General features: G+C 40.5%; 1 protein-coding gene across 15 annotated transcripts in view; it reads right to left on the minus strand.

The window, feature by feature from the left end:
- Window positions 1-25029, minus strand: part of TENM2 (teneurin transmembrane protein 2) — an 883055-nt gene that overhangs the window by 612053 nt on the left and 245973 nt on the right. For 7 of the 15 annotated variants that reach the window (XM_071443122.1, XM_071443121.1, XM_071443128.1 and 4 more), the window contains exon 1: window positions 9845-10115. The gene's annotated coding sequence lies outside the window, so the exon portion shown is untranslated. Of the gene's footprint in view, window positions 1-8973; window positions 9116-9576; window positions 9596-9844; window positions 10116-19936; window positions 19984-25029 lie in introns of those variants that run through there. The other 8 variants (XM_071443127.1, XM_071443126.1, XM_071443125.1 and 5 more) reach the window with 4 other exon arrangements.

A 25029-nucleotide genomic window follows, 5' to 3' on the forward strand; every position in this document is an offset into this window, starting at 1 on the left:
AGAAAAAATACCACCATCCAACCAAAGAGATTCCTTTTAGGGTCATGGCATAAATGCCCACCACCTGACACAGAAAATAAATACCCCAACCACCTGACACAGAAAGCACTATGTTAAAATACACATGAATATGGTTACCATGACTTCTGACACAGGTGCATTCATTATAAATTTGGGGAATTACAGTCCAAAATATTCATGAACTGACTGAACTAAACCAGATAACCCTTGGTTATGGAGCTTAGATCCTGGAGGATTACATCCAGCTGTGCCAGACTTAAGTCTAGAGTAGATAAGTGATACAAGAAGGAAGACAGTAAAACATTTTTAAAGCACATTTTTGCTAGTTTACTATCTGGACCCAGGAAACAGCATACCAGCCATAGTGCTTCCATCTGCCATGCCTGCCAAGATCCTTTCTTCCAAACAAGCAAGACCCAGATGGAGTAGCACATAGCTGCTCTTGAACTACCACGAGAGCCCCTGCTTTCACTTCTGCTCACACTGCCTAAATGGAAAACAATCTCAAACCAAATATTGAGCACCTTTTTCTTTAACCTCAGCAATTCTTTTTGCAATGTGTGGTGCCAAGCCTCATTTGTTTCCTTTTTTCTATAAAGAAAAAAACCCAGAAACAAGAAGTGAGCCTCTCCACCCAGCTAAACCTGTAGCATGGATAAGCAAGATTTGATCCCAAGTCACTACAATCACTACAAGGCATAAATAAACTTCAACTACCACAAGTTCAAGCTCATATATATGTTTCTTGCTGCTTAGTTTGAAAATAATACCTACTAGCTATAAATGATAGGTTCTGCTGTGCCAATATTATGGTCTACTAAGTACAAAACAGCATTTCATTAGCAAAATTGAAGTGGCTCTAACCGTCTTATAAGTGTCCTTCTTTGAAATGTATAAATTAAACTGCAAATGGACAACAATAGGAAAAACATGTTCTAGTAGAGGCTGCCCTAAGCAGGTGATCCTTTCCCATGCACACTCATTTGAACAACAGCAGGGCAATAATGACTATTTTCAGGATCAGACCTTAATAGTGAAACATACCTAATTCAGGTTTAACTGTCATTTTATCTAAGTATTTTTACATTGCAAATTTAAAGACATTTCTATTCTATAATACATGGGATGAGTTACTTGTTTTCAAAAAAAGCAGCTTAAATATTTTTTGAATACCCACCAGATTTCCTCCTGACAAGGACTAACCCAGTCTGACTACACATCAGACTTCTAACATTTCATTACAAGGGCTAGGAATTACAATAATTAAAGACTCTTTTGTGTCCAGGGCTAGATGGAAGACCTTTAGTAAATGGAGGCAGAACAAAGCAGCAATCACTGCAGCTTTACAAAGGATCTAAACCCCACACTTCATTGTGTTCTCTTCTGCAGGAGCAGAGCAATGAGAAAAGCTGTCTCCTTTGCAAGGAACCACCAGGCAAGGAGGGAGTGAGCATCCAAGTGGGGAGTATCAACAGACTCCCAATTCTGATTTTCCCAAGCAGACTGCTGAGACAAAGAGAATGACACAGATCTCACTATCCCAGTATCCTTGTGTGGGAAAAGGTCATCAGGAAGCTGGCCTAAAACTAACTGGGGTACAACTGCAAATTTTCATCCTGTAACACAAGATCTACAGAGCAGATAATGTATAAATTCCAATGTTCACAGTCAGTGAAGGTTATGGGGAGAGAGACAGGCATGGAGGTAATGCATAAGCTGCTCTGTAAAAGAGAAATCTATTAAGGGCTTACATTTTGGACTAAGAAACACAGAGGGAAGTGATTACTCCTCCTTTAAAGGAAAAAGAAAGGCAATTTAAGCCTGGAGGTGGCTGATACAGAATGCCAGCTGAACGAGAGGAACTTACAGAGGCCTCTGGGACTACTGGAGAGATGGAAGAAGAGTTGCAGTGAGGTAATTAGAGCTTCAATAGAAGAATAAATACTCCACAGGCAATCCACAGGTTCTCCTCACCTCTCACCACTTCTCTCCAGCAGTGACATCTGCTTGTGCAAGGCAAGGGGAAGCTCTCTCTCTCTCAGCTCATCAGTCACTAATCCTCACTGGAAGCACAACAAGGGACACAGAAGCAGAGGAGCTGCAGCTCTCCCTGCAGGCTCCCAGGGCGGCACAGGGCTCTCCCAGGTGCTCACCCACAGCAGCCAAGCTCTGGTGGAGCCACGGCCCCAAGGGCACTCTGAGACACAAACACACACCCCAGGGCACTGAGGCATTATCCAGGGTAATTTTTTCCCTGTGTTTTTCTCCTTCTCCCCTTCTTCATGCCCCAGAGGGAAAGAGCTTGCTGTTTATAGGCAGGCTGCTGAAGCAAGGGGTAGCACCTTGCTGGGCAATGATCTGAAGGGAGCAGGAGGAAGAGAGTGATGACAGCAATCCATTGAGGAGTCACTATCTCAGCTTTGTTCTTGTGCAAGGCATTTTGGTTATGCACATGGAGAGCTCTGTCTCTCCTTTGCCCTGCAATGCTGAAACAAAGTGCCCTGATGATATTTCCAGAGGGCCTGCTTTATAAGGAGTACTGAAATAATTGTGACTTTGATAGCCTGGAAAAATGCTGCAGCAAATTGTGCTTCAGCACTGGTCCTGGCCACTGCCATGATTCTGAAATCTGTTTTGTGCAGCTCCACTCTGGTGTCATCTCTCAGCCTCAGGGATGCTGCACAGAGCAAAGAAGGTGACAATGTTCTGGATTTCAGTCAGCATTCCTTAGCAGGTAGAAAAGCTGAAAGAAAAGACAGCTGCACAGCTTATTCTTTACTCCACAGCTGAGGCCAGTGGTGTCAGCTAGGATTTGCACTGCAATACCACACACTTCAGAATTGCTTAATAAAGCTGTGACCTCCAAATTCAGCACTGCACTAAGAGAGTTTTGCTCTGTGCCCACAACAAGCAGCTGCAGAGATGGGCAAAGAGAAGACTCAGGTTGGTCTCTATGCAGGGAGAGAAGTAAAGCAAGCTGACTTCCCTGCTAAAACAAAAAAGGTTAAGTTCCTTTTGTAGCCAAGGCTATAACACAAATCTTTATTACTATCCTTGCTTTTTAGATTATTAATAATCTACCTGACAGTCCACTTCCCATAAATCTTTCCTGAAAAGACTCAACTACCAAGCACATGCATTTATTTCAGGTGACTTGAACAGAAATACTTTTATAGTGCTTTTTTTTTCAAGGATTTTCCACACACAGAGATCCAAGACCAAGTCCACAAGGACACTAAGAACTCAACTTGAATACAGCAAACAGGATTTTTTTCATCATCTTATAGGCACCCACTCATCTTTAAATAGTAAACTTTCTTCAAAAACCTCTTCTGTATTGCCTCACTCTCAACAGCAATTTACAGTTTCCCTTAACAGTGTTTTTGTGTGTTCTTTAGCTGATTTTTGGGCCACAGGTTCCCAAACCAGAAGGAACAGATCAAAGGCATTCACTATGGGAATTTTCTGTATCTTCATTGCAAGCTGGACCCCCGTGTGTCACTTGTATGTTTACATAAACTCGGTCATGTTTTAGGTAACTGTACACGTTATAGAAACACCACAAACAAATGAAACTGCTACAGGATTATTAAAATTGCTAATCCACTTCCATGGTACTTTTGTGTTTACTCAAAGCTGTAGTTAAATTTATCAAGTTTCAATTCATTCAAATATTATTCTATAAAATAAGATTTGCCTAAAATTTTACTGTGATTAGAAGGGGTCTGACAAAAAATCTTTTTTGTGAGACCCAGTAATAATTCTTTTGATTTTAATGCTGTCAGCTATGTTGAAGTAGGAGAGAAAACTATTTCCCTACCTTCTCAAGGCTTATTTTTGTGGATGCTCACATGTGCATGTTCTCATGGGAAACCAGAAACCAGCTAGAGCTCACTCTCCCAAAAACCATAGACAATGTGAAAATATTTTCTGTGTCAAAGTACATGGAGAAATGTTAGGAGAAGTGCCCACCCTAGAAAACATCCCAGAAGAGAAAGGTCTGGGTTCCAGATTGTGCTTTTGCCACCTCCTGAAGGAGCACAACCCTCTGAGCCCAGACCCAAAACCAAACACACCAAGAGCCTGCATGTGAACATCTCACCCTACAGCATCTGTAATCAGGAACTAGGGTGGAAAGTATAACTATATAAATATATATGTGTATATATATATATATTTTAATATATCTAAATCCCTAGTAATGGCCAATTAGGTATCTACACAGTGACAGCAGAACTGCATACCACTTGTTTTATTTGGTTCAGAAAACTCATTTAATGTGGCAAGCATGAAGTGTAAAACACTTCTCCCTAGGGAATGTATTTTTATACAGTAGGATAAATTTAATATTTACTTTATTTCAGTAGACTCATTTTTCCTCCAGAATCTGAATCAAACATAGGATTTACTGAAACATTGGCAAGTAAAGTGAACTTTATTTTCAAGACCAGAAAGCTTCTTTCTGGTGTCATTGTTATATTTCAATATCTGGTATTCTGCCTTTCTAAACATTAATTTATTATTTTTTTGTTGTCATTGTTGGAAAAGGTACTTACCATCGGTTTAGTATGTGGTACAAGTATTGGAGCACACTATTATGATAACTTATTCTCCTTTTTTTAGAGAGATTAGAAAAGTCACTAGGCAATTACACTCAGAAAAAGCTTTGGAAAAATCTATTATTTATATTTAGTAGGATTTCCTGTATTTTGCTGTTTTACATCTAAGCCCTACACTCCTACACAATGGCTTCATAAAAGAATTTTTATAGTTTCCACTTACATACAGTTATCTACACCTCTTAAACTTAATACAAGACAGATTTCTACAACACGGGGTACAGGGCCACTCAAAACCAGAGCAGAACCAACACTCCTCAACCAATTGTTTAGGAAAAGTGACTTCCCTAAAAATTATCCCCAAAGTAAAGTAAAAGTAAAAAAAGAAAGAACCCTGTTGAGAGTTAAGGGAACACACCTGAAAGTTCCCAGGAGGCCCAGCAGCACCCACCTGGAGACAGGCTCAGCTTCTGTACCTGGGCACACTGGTGGGGAAAGCTCCTCTGGGACTGGCTCAAAAACCCGACCCTGGTGCTGTCCCTGTGCCTGACAGTGCCCAGGATTAGCAGCAGAGGCAGTTTTGTTTCTGTCCCTTTCCCTGCTCCCCCCAGGCAGCAGCTGAGATGAAACCATTGCTCAGGTGCCTCTCCCAGTGCACAGGTCCAGCCTGGCCTTCTCTCCACGTTCTTCACACAGACTGCACCCAGAAGCCATTTCTGTCCTCCTCAAGGGTTTCACTGATATGCTCATTAAGGGTTTTAGATAGCCTTGCACCACCCTCTGAACAAGCCCTGGTGTTTTCCTTGCCTGTGTGGGCTGAGAAACAACAGATAAATCTGGAGAACTGACACCAATTCAAAGCTTTAAAGGATGCTACTAAAGGTAAAGGCAAGGTGCCCCAAATTACTAAGAAAATCCCTCCAAGAGCATCTACTTATGTATTTTATACTATATTAACACATAATTCTAGTTCTGAAAGGTTAGTTAAACATTTTGCCTAAATGTGTTTTTGCTAAGAAGTCTCTTCAGAACAAACAAAAAGAATGTACACCCTATTATCCAAAATCAAAAAGGGTGATACCCTGTTCTTAATTTCACCATATTGAGTTGCATTATAGTTAAAATCAAAACAACTCAAAGAAAATAATCGCAACAAAAAAATCCCCAAAGCCAAACCACCCTTCCAAAGTGAAACTTTATTTCCATTCATCAGAGATAAAAATGTATCTTCTGTAAAACCTGTTCCTGAGAGAAAGAAAAAGGCATGGCTTAAGATCAGCTGTTTGCCTGACTATTGCCCAGAATGAGTCTGAATACAGCCACTGGTGTAAAGCAGTGTGTGCACCATGTATCCATTCACAACCTGCTCAGCTAAGCACAGAAGTTTGTAATCCAATGTTGTGCAGCTTGTCACTAAAAATCTTATAATTACATCCCTGTTTGGATGACTACTGGGTTATTAATGCTCAGCAATAAAGATGAAAGTAGACAATTTATTACTATTTGGCACTGAATGTCAATCAATTCAACTAAAAAGAACCTATTTAAAAATAATAAAAAATGAATAATATCTAAGCCTAGCATGCTTCCTGCTTATCTGAAAAGTCTATCTGATTATATTGAGTTAGTCAGCCAGGTGGATTTAAACCAATGTATTTGAACTTCACCAGCATTATGGGATCCCACTGCAGAGCAGTAATTGTGAGACAAAACGGAGCTAACAGAGCATGGCCCAGAGTCTCTTGTCAGTGCTGTGAGGATCAGGGGAGGCTGTGCTGCAGGGAGCCACAGTGAGAGCAGCAGGAGCAGGGGCTCTCCGAGGCTGCAGCCACAGCCAGCAAACAGAGCTGGAGCAGCCTGTGGCTGGAACAGGGTGACACAGCCAGAGCCACTCTGTACTCCACTAAGAGCACTCTGTGCAGGAGCTGCTTTGTGCAGGAAGAAATTAGAAAGATGAGTCACCATCCATTGGCATGAAGGCTCTGGGATGTGACACCTCCGGTCACAAAGTGGGGACCAGCTCTGCTTGTACTGAGTATCAGCAAAACCTTCTTTGCTGTTGTAGCACAGTGAGTATTATATTAAACTGTTCTTCCTGATAAAGATCTTGTGAAATTGTAAGTAAAGCAGAGTTAAAAAAAAAAAAAAAAGCCTGGGAAAAAACTTCCCATTTCCATTAAATATTAACCTTCTGAAAGAGCAAGTAAGGACTAAAACATCTCTTATCTTAATTAGTTTAGTAGAAATGAATTTAATTTATATTGTAAGGTTGTATTTTCTATTACAGATCCAGGGCAAGGAAGGGCAAACTTTTTAGAACTATCCATTTATATAAAAGAATATTATTGTTTCAAGGATCAGCCCAATAATTTTTTGGTCTTATCTTTAAGCATGGACTTCAGTGGTGTTCCTATGTGCATCTTTTGCCAGAAACATTAAGGACTGAGGGATTGAATTCACAGTAAAATGCAAACAAACACAAAACAAACATTGGTATATTGACTTGAGTACTCTAATAGTGGATAGAGCTTTGTCTTCATCCAATTTGACTTTCAGTTTAGTTTGACCTCTCAGACAAGAAAGTCTAGACATTGAACTTGATTGAACTCAACAATTTCCCTTTCCTATGTTGTTCTAAATAATTTTAAGCACACAATCACTAATACAGCTAACACCATGACTTACTCTAACAGTACAGCTGCTCACAGGAAATGTACTTTGACTGCAGAAACAAAAATGTCAGTATTTGACAGGAAAATGCCAAAACCATGTCCATGTATGGAAAGTTGATGTACATATATATACATCAGAAATAAAACAGTTCTTTAAAAAGGCAAAGAAATGCAACTATTAGCCCCCTCAAATCAATAACCTCTGGTAATCTCTGTGACCTAACAAGAGAAAGCACCTCCTCAATTCTTTCCTGCAGCTTTGACTTTTAGTGTGAAACATTACAAGTGAAATTACAGTTCAGGTTAATTACAGGAAAACATTACTAGTGATGCTCACGTGTTAATTCTCCCCATGCAACACAAGCAGTTAAAAGCTAATCACACAGAAAGACCATTATTTTAATTATCCCTATTAAAAATAACATGTAAAGGACTAAAATGTTATTGTTTCCTATGAGCACTGTCTTAATAGAAATGTTTTTTTAAAAGCAGAATAAAAATTCAAACATTGTCTGGACCAAAACTTTTTCTTTAAAAAAACATGCTGTAAACATGTTAATAATTGGATTAAAAATTACTTCTTTGAGTTCTCAGGCATTGCCAGGACACTAAGAAACCACAGCTAGAAAAGTTTTCCTCTTAAAATGAATTAAAACTCAGACCTCACAGTTGGTTTTTTGCATACCACACAATCTATAAGGGTGTAGTGTAAGACTAGTTTTTATTTATTACTCAGCAAGTAGGAACCTCAGCATATGGGCCAAGCCAAATTAATCATCAACCTGATTTGCCAAGGCACAGGAAAATGATGCTCAGATACATTGTTTGTATATATTTTAAATCTTGACAAAGCAAGAAATGTTCCTTATCATTAGGTTGGCATCCCCCTGTAAGAACTGACTTTACCCCTAGAACAGACCAGTTGCTATTCTGTCCAGTGCTTCTGTACCAGCTGAATGACAAATACAAATATCTTACAGAAAGAACCATCTTTCTCAATTCCACTGAAGTTTGAAGAAAAACTTTGGAGTCTGTACAACCACTGTAAGCTGTTACACTTACCTCAAGTAACCATACTAACAGGTGAGGCTGCTCTTTCATTAACACTGCCCTTAACAGAGACTGTGGTTTAATTACAACAGATTTTAAGCAGCATTCCATAAAATGCCCTGTGAGGATGCTGGATGGCTACAGAGACTTATTGACAGTCTGCATTCTGTATTGTTACAGCAAAGCTTTATATTCTTAAATTGCTAAAATGCTGCTCCTTCTACACTTTACTTCTCTAGGACACATGCATTTTGAATATCTTTGATCTTACATAATCTTCTAACTACACAACTGAACCTTACAAACAAAGTCTCCTTTAATTCTGTGTTCCTGCATTTTAATTCTGTTTCCTCCACATAATGCAAGAATCCGTAAATTTAAACAAGTACAAGCCAAACATTATATATAAATATTTAAATATTTATGCACACACATATACCCACACACAGACAGTACTTGCCATTTCATTCTGAGCCTTTTAGAAGGACAGAACACTTAAGCAGGAAGTAAAAAAAAAAAAAAAAAAAAAGGCATAAAAGCACATATTAGGACATCAGCACTATTAAATCTCCCGAAATTGCTACAAAGAGATGTTTACACAAGAATCCTAACAAGAAGTGCTGAAAAAGGAGTCTGGTTCAAAGGCAGAGAGTTAAGAGCTCAATTCGCACCTGATTTCAATTTCAGTCGGGGTGTATGCAGGAGCCAGAGCAGTCTCTTGTCAAAGTGCCACTCCACGGCAGGTGTAGCAGGGACGCGCTCCGGTGTCAGCACACGCCGGAACATTGTCTGAGCGCTGGATGTGATACATGCCAGCAACCCCTGCCTCCACAGCCAGGAATTTATTATCCACAGCCATTCCCAAACAGCTCAATCGCGGGGCTACGCGTCAAACACCGAAGCGCTTCGGTGTTTATTACCTTCGCAAACAACAAAATATCACCGTCCCTCCGTGCTGTGCTCCCCGCTAATCTGCGGCAATGATGCAAAGCAGCTTTTTTTTTTTTTTTAAATTCCCTTTCGGAATACAAATGCCTGCCTTCTCCTATTGCTGCCTGTTCCTAGCCGAGACGCACTGTGGACAATAGTTTCTGAATCAGCGATACCTTCCCACACTGTTGGCAAACACTGAAGAAATAAATAATACCATTGTACTACAATCTCGGAAGAAAAGGGGGAAAAGAAAGTAAATAAACAAATTAAACCCCAGCAGCTTATAAAAAAAAAAAAAAAGCAAAGACTACATTAAAACACGGTGAAAACATAAGAAATACCAGCGGTTAAGGATGAGGATTAATGGGCAGCAGCGGCAGTTATTGCGGAGGCACGGAGAATCCTCCTTGCCTGGAACTCATGCAAGTAATGACCTCTCCAAGTGCTGAATCCCGCGGCTCCGACACCCGCACCCGCACACGCATCCCAACTTGGCAACTCCACCGCGCAATTACAGCGGGGGCTGCCGGGGCCACGGAGCCCCGAGCGCTGCGGAGAGGGGAGGAGAGCCCCGGGCATGTCGGCAAGTAAGAAGTGAAGAGCATTTACCGGCAGCAGCGGCGGCGGCGGCAGGTTGAGCAGCCCGAGCGCCTCTCACCGTCTCTGGGCGATAACTTCGCACCGGTGCGGATTCCTTCAGTGAGGAGGGGACACCCCTTCCTTCCCTGCCCTTCCCCGCCTTGGCTCTGCTCTCGCTGCGCGTCCCGTCCCCGCTGACACCGGAGCGGAGGCGGCAGCGGCGGCTCCGGGCAGCGGCTCCGGGCAGCGGCAGCGGCGGCAGCGCCTCAGCCTCGCGCCGCCCCCGGGGAGCGCGGGAGCCGCGGCCGCGGGGGGAGCGCGCGCCGGGAGAGCGGGCGGGCGGGCAGGGGGAGCGCGCGCGCGCGCACGCGCCGCGGTCCCGAGGCGCGCGCACGGCCCTCCCCGCGGGTGCCGCGCGCGCGCCGCAGCCAATCGCCGCGCTCGGCGCACGGGCGCGCGCTCGCGGGCGCGCGCGGCGGCGGCGGCGGCGGCGGCGCGGGGAGGGCGGCGGAGCGGGGACGGGGACGGGGACGGGGACACGGACGGGAGCGGCAGCACCGGAGCCGCCGCCGCCAGCGCGTCCTTGTTGCCTTGACCGTCCCTGCGCACAGCGGGCCGCTGCCCCGGCCAGGCGCTGCCGCAGCGGCGCGGGAGGCGGGGACGCCCGGGGTCCCTGGCGGCGGGATGCTCGTGCGGGTCGGGAGGGGATGCGGGTCGGAGGGGATGCGGCTCGGGAAGGGATGCGGGTTGGGAAGGGATGCGGGTCGGAGGGGATGCGGGTCGGAGGGGAGGGTCCCTTACCGCCGCCGCCGCTGCGCAGCCCGAGGAGCGCGCGGAGGCGACAACAAAATCTGGGCAGGAGGGGGAAAAATAAAGAATTGTTAAAAAATCGCTTCCATCTTCTTGCCACGAGTTAGAGCCGTTCCAACGACTGTTGTCACTTCTGCAGAGCAGAACTGCAACTGCTTTTGCCTCAATCATCGTGTTCTACATAATGTTACTTCCAATTTGTGCGCAGAATACTTATCTTTTCTCTGAAATCATTAAACGTTGACTATTATTTAACCTTTAATTTCTCCCTCCACATTGCTACACATCTGTCAGACCACCAAAACCAGAAGTGTTAAAGCAGAGTAAATCAGGAAACAAGAGAGTGACAAAGTACAAGGCACAAGCTGATGGCAACCTGTAAAACTCGGTATGTATTTTTGGCAAGGCCAGGAGGAAAGTAGCAACTGAAATTAGCCAGGAATCAGAAACAGCAGTGAAAAGGAGCCTTGGACATGGGCAATGCACAGCAGCAGGGCTAACAGTGCCACAGATTGACTTCATGACTATTCCATACCACAGAAAATCCCTGTAGAGAAATGCAGCAAACTGGAGCACATTGGATTCGCTGTAGTTGGGGAAAGTGCACTGTAAATTTCTGATTAGAGAGAAACTACAGCAGAGTTAATTTTCCAACTGCAACTGTAGTTCTGTAACTGTCAACAAAGAGCCAGAGTTTTAAGGGGCAATCCAGAAACCAGCAGGGAAGCATCTCTCAGCTTTTCAAGGTTAATTGAGAAAAGGGGAGAGTTGAGCATACTGGTAGAGCTTGGTAAATTACATGCAATGCTATTGCTTGAGGACTGCATCTATTCACAGGAGTGAAGAAGATCCACAGAACTACAACTTCTCCCTGGCCTTGTCTCTTTCCATGGCATTTCACAGATTTCAAGATATGTCCTTGTCTCTAAAGCTGTGGTCAAGATTTTAATGTATATGCAGTGATGTTGATTCTGCAGAGAAACTTGTGTGCAGATATACTGTGGCAGTCATTTTACTGGAAATAACATTTCTGCTTGAAAATAAAGTAGATTGCAGAAATGAATGCTAGAGAAGTCTTAAAAAGACTGTTGCAGTTAAGTAATGAGTTGTCCCTATCAGGAAAGAAAGACAGAATTACACTGAGCTGGGAAGTAAATCTTATCAAACTACATTATGATGGATGTAAGTATCAGTGAAAAAGGCAATGGAAAGTCTGTAATAGCAGCCCATAAAACATTGGACTTGATGCTTATGATGATTAGGCAAATTAACAAAATTCAGAATTCATTCAGCTCATACAATCTAAAGATACTTGGAAATCTTCACCTCATTGGAGTGACATAGAGAATATTAGAAAGCTACTTAAATAAACCAGTGATTTGAGAGAGAACAAGCAAATGTCTTATTAAATGCCATGCAGCAAGGGTTTGTAGCTGGTCAATTATGATGGATTTGGGTTAATGGCACAGACCAAGCCAGTTGCCTTGGTAAGGTGGCCTCATTTGTTCCACAGAGCTGCTGAAGTCAAGGTCAGGCATCTAGTGAAAAAGAACACGGGTGACATTTCAGGTTGGGGGATTGTTTTCTGGAAGGCAGTTTACTATAAGCAGCATGAGTTTGTCCTGGTGAATAACTGAGTACATGCTCCCACTGTTCTGGGTTAGTGAAAGTGACAGCTGGGAGTGGATGAGTATCAAAACAAAAATAACCAGAACTTACAAGTTGAGGCAGTATCACTAAGACCAATGTGGGAATACTGGCTTTGTGTCCACATTCAGAATTAAAGTTAACTATACAAATCCAGAATATCTGAGAGACAATTATTATAAGTTTTAGAAGAATAAGTGTGTCTTATCCCTAAAGTGAGTGTCCTAACAGAAGACAGGGAACCATGCTTCCTCTTCCTCTTGTTCTCTGTTTAAATTGATCTTGGATTCCTTCAGATGTGGTGGTACAGCTTCAATGGAAGACAGGTTTGTTCCTATCCCTTTTATCTGCAGGTAAGGGTATTCTCCTGGGAGTGGCAGTGAATATGCATGAGGCTGTAGAGAACAACCCAAACACCTAATTTTCTTGGGTTAGGTCTCTAACTACTGGATTACTCAGTAAAAGGTGACCATAGGCTACTCCTCCTCTAGCAGATTTAATACATTAGCTCTGCTTAGTTCTTTGGAGGAAAGAATGTGCATGCCTACCTTCAAGAACAAGTTCCAGGCAGCAAATCTGAAGTGAATATAAGTGTGTTTCTTCAGCTTTTATTAAGGAGTTTGGGGAATGAGGCTGCAGCTGTGTCACTGCCCCGTTGCTGTTGCTGCATCAGCCAGTGCTCCATGGCTGAGCTGAAAAGGCACAGCCTGGAGCCTGCACATGTTCCCAGCTCCAGCCCTCAATGCCTTCAGGGGCTCTCTCAGGATCACCTTGTCACTTACAGAGCCTGCTGACAGGAGAGCATCTTGTCCACTCTCAGAAGGGCCATGGCTCTCTCTTTTCACACTTCTTTGAAAAATTGACCTTCAGTGTGATTTGAAAGGAAAGAAGAAAGGAGGCAACAAGAAAGATTAGCAGTTTACTGGTGGTAACTGCTGGATGCCTGTCCTCTTGCCTTTTAAGCACACGTTTGAATTTTCTAACCTGGAACTGCTGATTTTTCAGTGTGTCCCTATACATCATTATTTCTCTATTAGTATGTATATGCTCCACCACACACACTGCTATAGCTTGATCAAAACAGGCATGATAAAAGGATTTCTGGAAGATGATGCTATATAAATACATTTTACAATGAAGGGGAAATTTTAGGAGTGCAGCTTGTTAGCAATAGGAATATTTTACCTATGGAATGTGTATTCTGGTCTTGCTTAGATTCAAAATAGGATCTTTCTGAAAGTTATATTGCATCTGAAATGTAAGTTACAGGATTGATGGAGTGGTTACCTGGGGGAAGTTCACTGGCTGGCATCACACAAGAGGTCACTCCAGCTGATAGCCATAATTTTTTCCAACCCTGTAAGCTGGAAATTGTGAAATGCAATGATCCATTGTAACAACATAAGACTCTTCAGAATAAAGAGAGAGCTTATCTTCCTGAACAATGCCTCTCAAATGTTTTAATGTGTTGTAAAGAGGATTATTTTAATTAATTGGTACAATTTCCTACCTTTATAATATATACTGCAATATCATTAGTCAGTCGTGCACCTGATTTAAATGTCCAATTTTCATTCTTAATCCTATGTCTGCAATTGCATAGTAAGAAATTATGGAAAAATTAATAATAATAAAAAATACACATAAGAGTATTTCTCTCTGTTCCAAGGAAGTAACCACACCATGGTATGGGAGAAGTAGCTGTTTATCATGTAGTGAGCACCTAGCAGAGAAGGAGTGGCATGATACACAATTTTAACACACTGGAATTACCTTCTTTGGTAATTCAGTAAGTGTGGTGTATGTTTGACATTGCAATAAGCAAGTTTGTTTCACCTCCTAAATATTGCCAGAAGCTCGGTGTAATTCATCAGACAAAAAGAAAGGAAAGATGTTGAAATTGTAGTAGTATTTTCAGGTAGTTTCCAGTCTCTTTAGCCTTTTTTCTCCCCTTCCCTTTTATAGGCAGCCTTATTCTTATAATTGTAAGAATGATAGCCTGTCTTTGAAGTGGCTCAAATGGAAGCACCAAGCAGGTAGAAAGCCACTTGCAATGTGCTTGAACAGCTCTCAACAATGCAAAGCCATCAACAAAGTTGCAGTTTTGGAAGAAAAAGAGGGGGCAAAAAAAGATGGAAAGTCCTTCCACCTGCTCAGTGCAAAGTTAAGAAAATGTGAAGACTTTTATAGGCATGGAATGCTGTTGTACTTTGAGGAATTGCTGTCTGCAGATGAGCAGGTTCAGTATGCACAGCCATCCCTAGTGGATGCAGAACTCTGCAGAACACCCCCTGTGTGCCTTGGTGTGGTGTTCTGTACACAGCAAACTCTGAACTGACACACCTGGCCTCCTTTTTCCCTACAGCTGACCACAAATAGTTGAAAGGAGTTTGGAAGAATATGGCTGTCAACAAAGTGTAAAGTGGATTAGTACCAGCTGGAAGCAAATGAGGAGTCTTGGCTCATCTGGCTGACCAAGAGGAGAATTCACCAGTCACTGAGAAGAATTTTTGTGTTTAAATTGTTCAGCTCTCAGGAAAAACACATTGTGGGTGTTAAAATTAGGTGTCACTGTTGCAGAATTGGTAGGATGCCCTGCTTCCAGAGTAGTTATGTTTAGGATTATCACATAAGGCTTATGTGATAATCCTAAAGCACTAATACAATTGTTAAGTAAAGACATAAATATCAGGGCCATTCTTACTCTGTGAATCAGGGCCCAGGTCTCTTACCTTCTTCTAGCCCAACCAGTTACTGGAGTCATACTGGTTTCCAGTGACTTTTTAGATGCCAGATCCCAAATACTGAAATCTGAGTATTGTCATTGCTCTTGTAACATTAATGGAAGATACAGTTGTTAACTATTCCTCAGTTTGATTTGGCGAGCTCCTGAGTGTAATTGCAATGTTAATTCTCTCAGCCATTTTAATGACTCAGACACCACAGAGGATGAACAGTTTCACTTGTATTCCTGCTGCAATTACTGAGAGGTTGTAGCCATTACATTAAGAAAAACTATTTGCTTTATGTACTTGTCTGTATATGGTTTTTGAGAGTGGGAGAAAATACCACCAGGTGATTATGATAAAAACCATGGAGGTCAGGGGGTGTTCTGGATGGCAGCAATGAGTTCACTGACAGAGCGAGCTGAGGATGAATTCAACATTTATTTCTGATGTCAGGAGTGGTTTTAGCTCAGCTCTGCCTGAAGTGGTATTGGTGTGGATGAGGTAGCCCACAGACACACACTCTGCACGAGATGGAATGAGGCTGATTTTAGGTAAATGGCACCACACACAGACAATTCTAGTACCTAGTCTAAGTGAAAGGTCACTTTGATTGGTTTAGTCACAAGTGGTAGAATAAAATACCTGGAACATTATCCAGAGAAGGAAAAAAAGACAAGTGGGAAGGTGTAAAGGATGAAGTAGCTATTTTACATAAGATTGAAATTACTTCAGTCAGTCCAAGATTTGAAGCCAGCCTCAAAAGCAATGTTAAGTTTGCAGTCTGCTTCAGCAGTGAGCCTGTGAACTGGAAGGTGCATGTGAAAATGCAAGGAATAACTGGGGACACAATGAAGAGAAAAAACCCCCAAAAAAACCAAAAAGCAAAACCAAACCAAACCAAAAAACCACAAAGAAACAAAACAAACAAAACAAAACAAACAAAAAACCCACAAAAAGCCAAGGCAAAACTAGAAGTATCCAACACATAAACAGAATGTGCAGTTTGTGACAGTTCGCCTTCTGAGTGAGACACATCTACCCCTGTATTAACTGCCAATGCAAACTTCACCAACAGAATTTGTTCCTTTTAAATAAAAACACTCTGGAGACTGAGGGAGGAATTAGAGGGTGGGGAAAGTGGAATTTGTGGTCTGAAAATACTTTCACAGATCAGTGAATATTTTAGCTTTCACAGGCTCACTTCCCATTATGAAATATAATAGAACAATATTTTTTCTTAGTACACAAGGTCTATCAAGAGAATGAAAAATGCTAGATAATAATAAACCAACATACATTTTCAGAATTGGGATAACATTTTTTTTTCCAGCAGTTACCATGAATTCTCTGGCATTGCACAGCATTTTTAATAAAATAATTAAATATTAGAGGTGGGTCTTTAAGGAAGCTGTTAGTTAATTTTACTTTTGCTCTGTTCAACCTTAATTTGGCCCCATCTTTCATTGCTAACTTTTATGTTCTGTGCCTTCTTTTGCCCTCTTTTCTTTTAATGCAAAGTATTTCCTTGAAAAGGACTTCCATACAAGCACACAAAAGTATTCAGCTGCTTAATTTATCTTCTGACAAAATCCAACAACTCCATTCAGGATCAGAGCCCTTTTTTTGCTACTGACTAAAGAGGATGACACAGTCCTCTCTCTGTGAAGGTCGTGGTTTAAGTGCCTGATTTCCTGAATACTGTATGAAAGAAGGATGATGAACTTAGCTGTTATCAGCTACTCTGTGTGAGGAAAGGTGCAAGATAAAGAGGAACTTTTCATGCCTGATCTCCTTTCATTATCTGTTGTGTTAAACTGCACTGAGCAGTCCCTGAGAAGCCCAATATTTAATGCATTGGCTATAGCAGCACTGGGCAATAGATTTATAAAGTGATATGGTAGACGCAGTTTACTTGCTGTAAATATGTATAATGCAAAGAAAGACATCCATTTATCACTTCTACCAGTATGAACTCCTGCAGTGCAAAAAGAAATTAAGGCAGCCATAGAAGAATGGGAAGTTTGAGCAGGAAATATGTTTTCAGGGATGTAGAATCTACAATGTGTGTTTTAAAGTTACAAAAATACCAAGAATCACTAATGAAATTATTTTTTCATCACTAGTGAAACATGATTTTTTTTAACTGTAGATAAATAGGAAAGAATAAACCAAAACTGAATTGAAGGGTTTATTATGTCTGGATGTTTTATAAAGTAGAAATTTAAAATGCTGGAAAAGGGAAGAGAATGCAAGTAATCCAAGGAATAAAGAGACTATTTACTCAACAAGATTGGTTTAATGTGTGTTTTCTTTTCTGTTGTTTTCTTATTTTAATATATATATATGATTTTTAAAAATGTCATGTTTGCCATATAAAATCTGCCAACTTAGTGATCCACGATTTTCTTCTAGGTTTAATGTCACTTCACTGTAATTTTTCTGTATTTTCAAACAGTTTCACTTTCAGTGCTCATTAAAGCAATTATTTCTTTGCCTCCAAAGGAATTTGAAAATGCTGGTTAGCACCAGTACTTGTTCAGCAAGTTATTTTATTAAGTTATTCTTCCTATTCTCTTCCAAAGGCATGTAGGTATACTTCAGTTATTTAAAATACTTGTGTCAGTGCTCTCATTATTCAGTGTAAAATGTGAAAATGGCACATTTTCACACTGATACACTTTTGCAGAACTGACATTCGTGAGACTCTATTTATATGTTCTCTGCATTCTCCTGTCCTGTTAGTGTTAAAAAGGTGCAGGGAATCCTTTGTACTATTCCTGTCATAATTTCTGATTTCAGGAAAAAAAGGTGTAAACTGAGACTGTCAGATCCTCAATGAGAGCATATACATGGGATATATAGGTACCTCAAAAAGAGAACTTTAAATTCTTTCACTGTCTCCTGAGAAAAGTGAAACTTATTTTACTAATACCAATATTACTTTTTTCCAAATTATCACTATTGAAATAGTAAACTGATATAGAAACTCTGAAATATAATATATTCAGTATAAAAACTTGTACAAAAAAATTAATAAAGAAAATCAAATGCAGTCTTTACATTGCTAGTAAGATTCTGGAACTGGAATTCACTCATCCTTGAGTTCATCATGCACAATTGATCTGCATGCTGCAGTCCCTCAGGTCTGATGACCTGCTTCACTTAGAGAAAAACTGACTTTTCCAAATAAATATGACTCTAAATATAATTAAGGATATGTGGCAGCTCTGTAGGAAGACACAATCCATACTAATTCATTCATGTTCAAATTCAAACTCCAACACATGTCTAACAATGGGCCGCACAAAACTTGGTGTCTGTCCCTGACGCCGATTGTTACTCCTGGCATAATTAAGCTTGCCTCTGGCAATTAATCACCTTGCATGCCAAGAAACAGCGTGTTTGTCTTCATTAGCCTCCTGCATGGGAGCCTGCCCTTTGTGCCATGGAGCAGGAGCTCCAAACACCTGTCTGGCTGCTGAAGGGACAAGGATTGGCTGGAAGGGACCTGGATTCCATGGAAGGGAGGTGGAGTCCATGGAAGGGAGGTGGATTCCATGGAAATAATGTGGATTCCATGGAAGGGACCTGGATTCCATGGAAGGGAGGAGAAGTCCATGGACAGGATGAGGATTCCATGGAAATAATGTGGATTCCATGGAAGGGACCTGGATTCCATGGAAGGGACCTGGATTCCATGGACAAGATGAGGATTCCATGGAAATAATGTGTATTCCATGGAAGGGACTTGGATTCCATGGAAGGGATGAGGAGTCCATGGAAGGGAGGTGGATTCCATGGAAGGGACACAGATTCCATGGAAGGGATGAGGATTCCATGGAAGGGATGAGGAGTCCATGGAAGGGACAAGGATTCCATGGAAGGGACACAGATTCCATGGAAGGGATGAGGATTCCATGGAAGGGATGAGGAGTCCATAGAAGGGAGGTGGATTCCATGGAAGGGAGAAGGATTCTGTGGAAGGGAGGTGGATTCCATGGACAGGATGAGGATTCCATGGAAATAATGTGTATTCCATGAAGGGACCTGGATTCCATGGAAGGCACAAGGATTCCATGGAAAGGACAAGGATTCCATGGAAGGGAAGCAGATTCCATGGAAGGAACAGAGATTCCATGGAAGGGAAGCAGATTCAGCCATCCCAGGGGCTGCCCCTGTGGGAGGGGGCCAAAGGCAGCTCCAAAGGGCTGGGCTGGCACTCTGTGCATTGAGTGTGACTCCACAGCCATAGGAAACTCAAGTCTGTTTAAGACTATGATTTTGCATTTTCAGCTTCCTCGTATATTTTAATAAAAGACAAACAGAATTATGGACAGTGCAAATTATTTTTCTTAAGTGAGAAAGAAAAGAGAGGATGCCAGGCTAATTTATTTGCTTTTGTTTGCATCTCTTTTTCCATGATTATCTTAACAAATGAGTTTACTAGCAGGAATGTTTGGTAAAATAATGAAGCAAATATTGTTAAATATTGTGATTATTCATAGCAGAACCTATAAGTCATGTTTCTCCAATTGGAAAAGAGAAATGTGTTGCACAACCTACATACCCATTCAAAAAGAGCTTGAATATTCAAAAAGCTCTGCTTATGAATGAATTACATAAAAAATTATGCATAGATATTATTCAGCAAACAGTTTGAACATATACATCAGAAAAACTAGTTTGTTTGGAAAACTTGCAAACACATAATGGAGCAAAGAAATTATTCATTATGAATTATTTGCACAGCATCTGTCTTACTTTCTCATGTTAATTGCCTCTGCTAAACCACATTTTCACCCCCTCAGTATGTAAATTTAAATGATTTTGCATATTCTCTGAATATCCAGTTAAATGCAAGTTTCATTACCTTACCGCTTACATTTTTTTCTCTCTAATTGTACTGGCATTTATATAATTTTAAAATTTGACCTACCAGCTTCCTGTAGATTGCAACCTTTTCCTCTGGATTCTGATTATTGCCTAAAACAGAAAAAGACCAGATATTAAAAAAATTAAGCCCATGCACATTGACTGCATTTGTGAAAGATCTCGTAAGGTGTGTGTTAATTCCTCCTGCATTTATAAAAGCTAGGGCTTGTTTTTAATCACAACACTTTAAATGTAATTATTATAAATCTAGGACATGACCCACAATTGATTGGAATTAACACAGAAAATTTTACTGACTTCTCAGAACTCAGAGCAGAGCTCCTACAGGAACTGGGTGATGTATCACCGTATCCTTTTGTGCTTCTACACTCTTGTGTAGAATTACTCGTTTTACCAGTATAAGCTGATATATTAGGCAGTCTGACTTCCTGTAAAAATATCTTTTTACCCCCCCTGAATTTTGTGAAATTTTGATTCTTAGACCACTGACTCATGTTGTCTCTCTAAGAAACACCATGAGAAGAAAATGTGCACATGGTATTCTATCTTTTCTTTGCCATCACTTCATACCACCAGCAGAAACAAGTGTCTTGTCCAAAGCTGTCTGCTCTTAGAAAATAAATGCAAGTTTAACCCTTCAGGCCTGATAACATGAACAACCCCCTGGCAAAATCTGTCCCCCTGGGTCACTGAGAATGGGCCAGCCAGGAGAAGCCTCAGGATTGTCTCTCCTTTTTCAGCACACACTTTGGTAGAGACCTGCAGAAAGCACTCAGAAAGCCCCAGTGCTGTGCTTAGAAACCAAGCTCTTTGAGATGCACAAATACACAATTTTCTAATGGCATAAAACCTTCTGGTTAGTACTCCACCCTCAGTGTACCACAAAATACATAACCCCTGAAATTACTGTTTCTACTTTGTACCAAGGTTACAAAACACTGTGTTTACATGGGCAGAACTAAACATCCTTATTCATTTATTTGCTGGGGCAGAAACCTGGCTGAATGCTTACAGGAAATGTTTTGCAGCAGCCATTAGTCCTTTGCCAAGGCACAGGAAGCAGATGTTACTGCCTGCACATCACTACTAAAAACTCAAGTTTTCTACCATCCTAATGGATTAAAACATGGGAAAAGAGCTCAGGATATTGTGTTATGATGCAGTGTTATGATATAGTGCTATGATACAGTATTTTTTCATCAATATCAAATGTCACTAACTTGTGCTCTACAGGTATTTGTGGGTCATGACAGAATTTCTGTCTTGACAAGTTCCCAGTGCACCACAGACCTCAGCAGTATTTTCTGCTGCTGATCCATCCACCCTTCTGTGCTGTAATGCACCAGGCCTGGCTGTCAGATCACATCTGAAATGAGCAGCACCAATGCAATTTTGGGCCTCATCTTCAGCGACTCATTTTTTTGTAATATACCTTTAGGCTACTAAACACATCTATAGGTTTCTCCTCAGGACAGGATGTGCTGTCCTGTATGCTTTAGCAGTTCAGTGAGCTGAGCTGATTCAAATGAGCCTTGAAATGTTAAATACAACTTGTAATATCAAATGCTCTCATATCAAATAATTTTCTTCCCCTGGATCCTAGGGAGATGAAGGACTCATGCAGTGACTGAAATGTCCACTACTTACATCAAATGTCCCAGCACTGGCTATATCATTATCTGCTCACTGGAGGAATGGCTGGAAAATACAACTTCTGACTTTATTTGTAAATCAAGCATATAAGGAGCATCTATCAGGTCCATATTCCAACAAGTGGATGTGAAATATTGAGTAACTGTGTCACAGTGTGACCAAAGCCTTCATGTACAACCCTGAGGTGATGTTTTCTTTGTAACTGGTGTAGAAATTAATTTTTGGGTAAGAGACCCAACTAAATGCAGTAGGGCTGCGCTTCAAATTTTCCTTCCTTCTGCTTATCTCAAAGCCCAGAGAAAGAAGTTGTCTTTTCTTTACTGTTTTTCTGCTTTTGCTTTCATATCTTGCAGCAGTGTCTGTTTACAGCTTGCTTACCTTCCTTTCCTTCTCAGCTGAATTAAGATGAAGTCTGGTTTGAATCATCCAAAATGCCTTCACCTAAACCTCTCCTGTGTGTTCAGACTTGAGGAGTGGGAACTATCCAGGCATTTGCTGCTTCTTTTCCCCTCCTTTGCTTTGCAGATGCAGAAGAGGCACTTAGAGAAGGGTGCTTGACCTCCTGGGCCTGCCCTGTTTGCCAGTGCATCCCCTGTGTCCCAGTGCTGAGCCTGAGCTGGGTCTCCTGCCCTAATTCTGGCACCTTCTTACTGACACACATTTTGGTGCTATAATTAACTTAATTATCATATCATAAAGCAGCAGCATGATTTCGATCTATGCACTTCATGGTAGCCTTATAAAAACCAAATATTTTGAAAGGTAATTAGTAAGGAGCTCAGTGTGATTGTGTTTTCCAGGACTGGTATTCTCATTGTAAATGCAGTAACACATAGGATCAAATGGCTCTGGAGATGCTCTTTGAAAAACTCTGAGAATGGCAATAGACTGCAAGTGGGCAGACCTCAGTGTTGCAAACAATTAAAAGAATTATATTAGCATATAGAAAATAACCCTTTCTGAATCACATTTATTTCAGGATCCTATTTCAGGAGAAAATGTGGAGTCTTGATCCCTCTGTGGAACAACTGTTAACTGCATAATGACAGTCACAGCATACAGAAATGAGTAGGGAGTACTTTCATGGAAAGCATATTGTCATTTTCCTTGCACTGAAAGTCAAAGGCAATTAAAACATAATTTAATTAGAGAATATCTTATCAGCTGTAAAAAGTAAAATTGATTGATATGCAGTGTAGGGATAACTTGGCTGCTGCTATTTGTAAAGTGATGCTGAGGCTGACAAATTAGTCACTTGGTTTTTTTATTTGATAATTTCATGTATTTTTATATTTTCTTTCACCACTGAAAGCATTTAATTAGCTAATGTTTGATTGCTCATTGTTTGGAAATGGAAAATGTTACAACTGCATTGTGATTTGAAGAGTTGTTGGCCTTGAGATTAAGCATCTTGCATGACTACATCCTGCTCTCTCATTACTAAAAATATTTATCTGATAATAGGATTTTTCCTACGATTATTTTTGTCTGTGTTACCATCCAATAAGATGTTTTAGTCTCCAGCTTAAACATCAGATGAAGCTGGAAACAGGTCAGCATAGCTGAGAGCAGCTCCAAATGAGTGAGCAATCTCCTCACTTGGAAGAATCCGGATCACTGACCCAAGGGCTGAATTTGGCCAGGCAAGGAGGAGCCAGTCAGGAGGGATGAGCACTGACAAACCAGCAAAGCTATTTCTATTTTTAAAAAGCCACAAAACAAAAGGGATAGCCAATTTATTTGGTTTTTTTCTTAAAACATCCCTCTTCCATTAATTAAACCAGAAATTTGTTCTCAGTCATTACTTCAGTAAAGAGTTGCAGGGTGGTTTGCATTAATAAATATTACAAAATATCCAGGTGTCCTTTTCTGTCAACTCTTTTCTTTGGAAGAGGGAGAGTTGATGACATGGCCTCATGGTTTTTTGGCTATTTCTAATATTTCTCTTCTGCTAAGAGAATACAAGCAGACTAATGTCCATATGGATTCCAAATTAATGCATTACTTCCCTCAGAATGAGCACTTCTACAAGAAAATCCTAGGATACTTTCAAAGGGCTGCGAAATGAATTAATTAAATAAATAATTTAAATTAAAGTTATAAATTAAATTAATAATTTCAATTAAATTCATCACTTGACTAAAACCAGATGCCAGTGCTTTAGGGGTAGGATTCCTGAACTTTGTAATGCCTCTGTCCATAGAACTTCTACTGCATTTGTAGAGATTAACTGGGTAAAGTAAGAGATTAATCTTTGCTTGACTAAAATAATACCTTCAAGGTGGATTTTTTGTTGTTGTTGTTTGTGTGTGGTTTTTAGTTTGTTTTCTTTTTAAAGGTTTCAGGTCAGTTTGGGTTTTTTCTATATATAAATCCATTCTTCTTGGGTCTACCAGAATCTTTTTGGAGTGTGGCAGCTGTGGTTTTTCCCTGCCAGGAAAATCTCTACAGGGGCATTTATTCCTGTGAAGCCCAGTTTTCTATGTGGGCTAACTTCTTTCAGAGTGGAGGCCCATAACAATTGAATATGATTAATAAGGTAATTTCTGCTTTGCTCAAGGAAAGGATATCAGTGCACGTGTACACCTTTTTATATTAGAATCAATTTCAGAGGATAGGTTTTCATATTAAATAGGTTATGAATAAGAATGGTCTCATTTAGATGCAAGAAAATATACAGAATTCTGAAGAAATATTCTAACAGTCTGAGAAGGGAAAATAATTTGAAGAGGTAACTCATTAGGTCTGACTTCACAGTGATACATTTAATTAAAAAAAAACCTAAATCAATTAGTTGTTTCTCAGATTGTTGGAGACAACTGCTCTCAGGTCTATCAGGTGTTTTACATATGTATCTATAAAAGATAATAGATATCATAATAATGCAATTGCTTCTATGTGAACTGGTGTTTAGGAGCTGGTTGAAAAAAATTATTTCATTTGAAAAAATCACACAAAAAGCTGCAAAAAGCCAGCACCATGTTAGTGGAGACTCATAAGTACACTGCTAGAGATGTATATTAACTACACAGTCTACTGGAAATGAAAATGTCCCTGCTCAGGGCAGGGGGTTGGCCTTAGATGACCTTTAAAGGTCTCTTCCCACCCTAAGTAAGTGATGATTCTCTGATTCTCTGAACTAATACCAGAAATCAATTTAAAAGTTTGTGAACAAAACCACTGAGAAAGGTTTTAGCTGCTTCCAAAAGGGATGTTTCATAAAAATCATGCAGTTAGTAGGTTAAAATATTAAAGAAATAAAGCAGGAATTAGTTATTATTTCACCAATTAAAAGTAATCATCAAGCAATAGTTACACAGCCTAATAAAATACCTCTGGGTTTTGCTGCTCATTATAAGCATCTCTGTACTCCACATACTTTGTACCCTGAATGTATTAAAAATACCTGAAAGCAGTAGGTTTGCCAAAAAGGCATGATCACCTTTAAACAAATAACAAACCAACTTCTCAGAAGTGATGGCA

The sequence above is a fragment of the Agelaius tricolor genome, unplaced genomic scaffold, assembly GCF_023055355.1.
Source record: "Agelaius tricolor isolate 1412-34295 unplaced genomic scaffold, bAgeTri1.0.p SCAF_18, whole genome shotgun sequence".
In the NCBI taxonomy this organism is placed as follows: Eukaryota; Metazoa; Chordata; class Aves; order Passeriformes; family Icteridae; genus Agelaius; species Agelaius tricolor.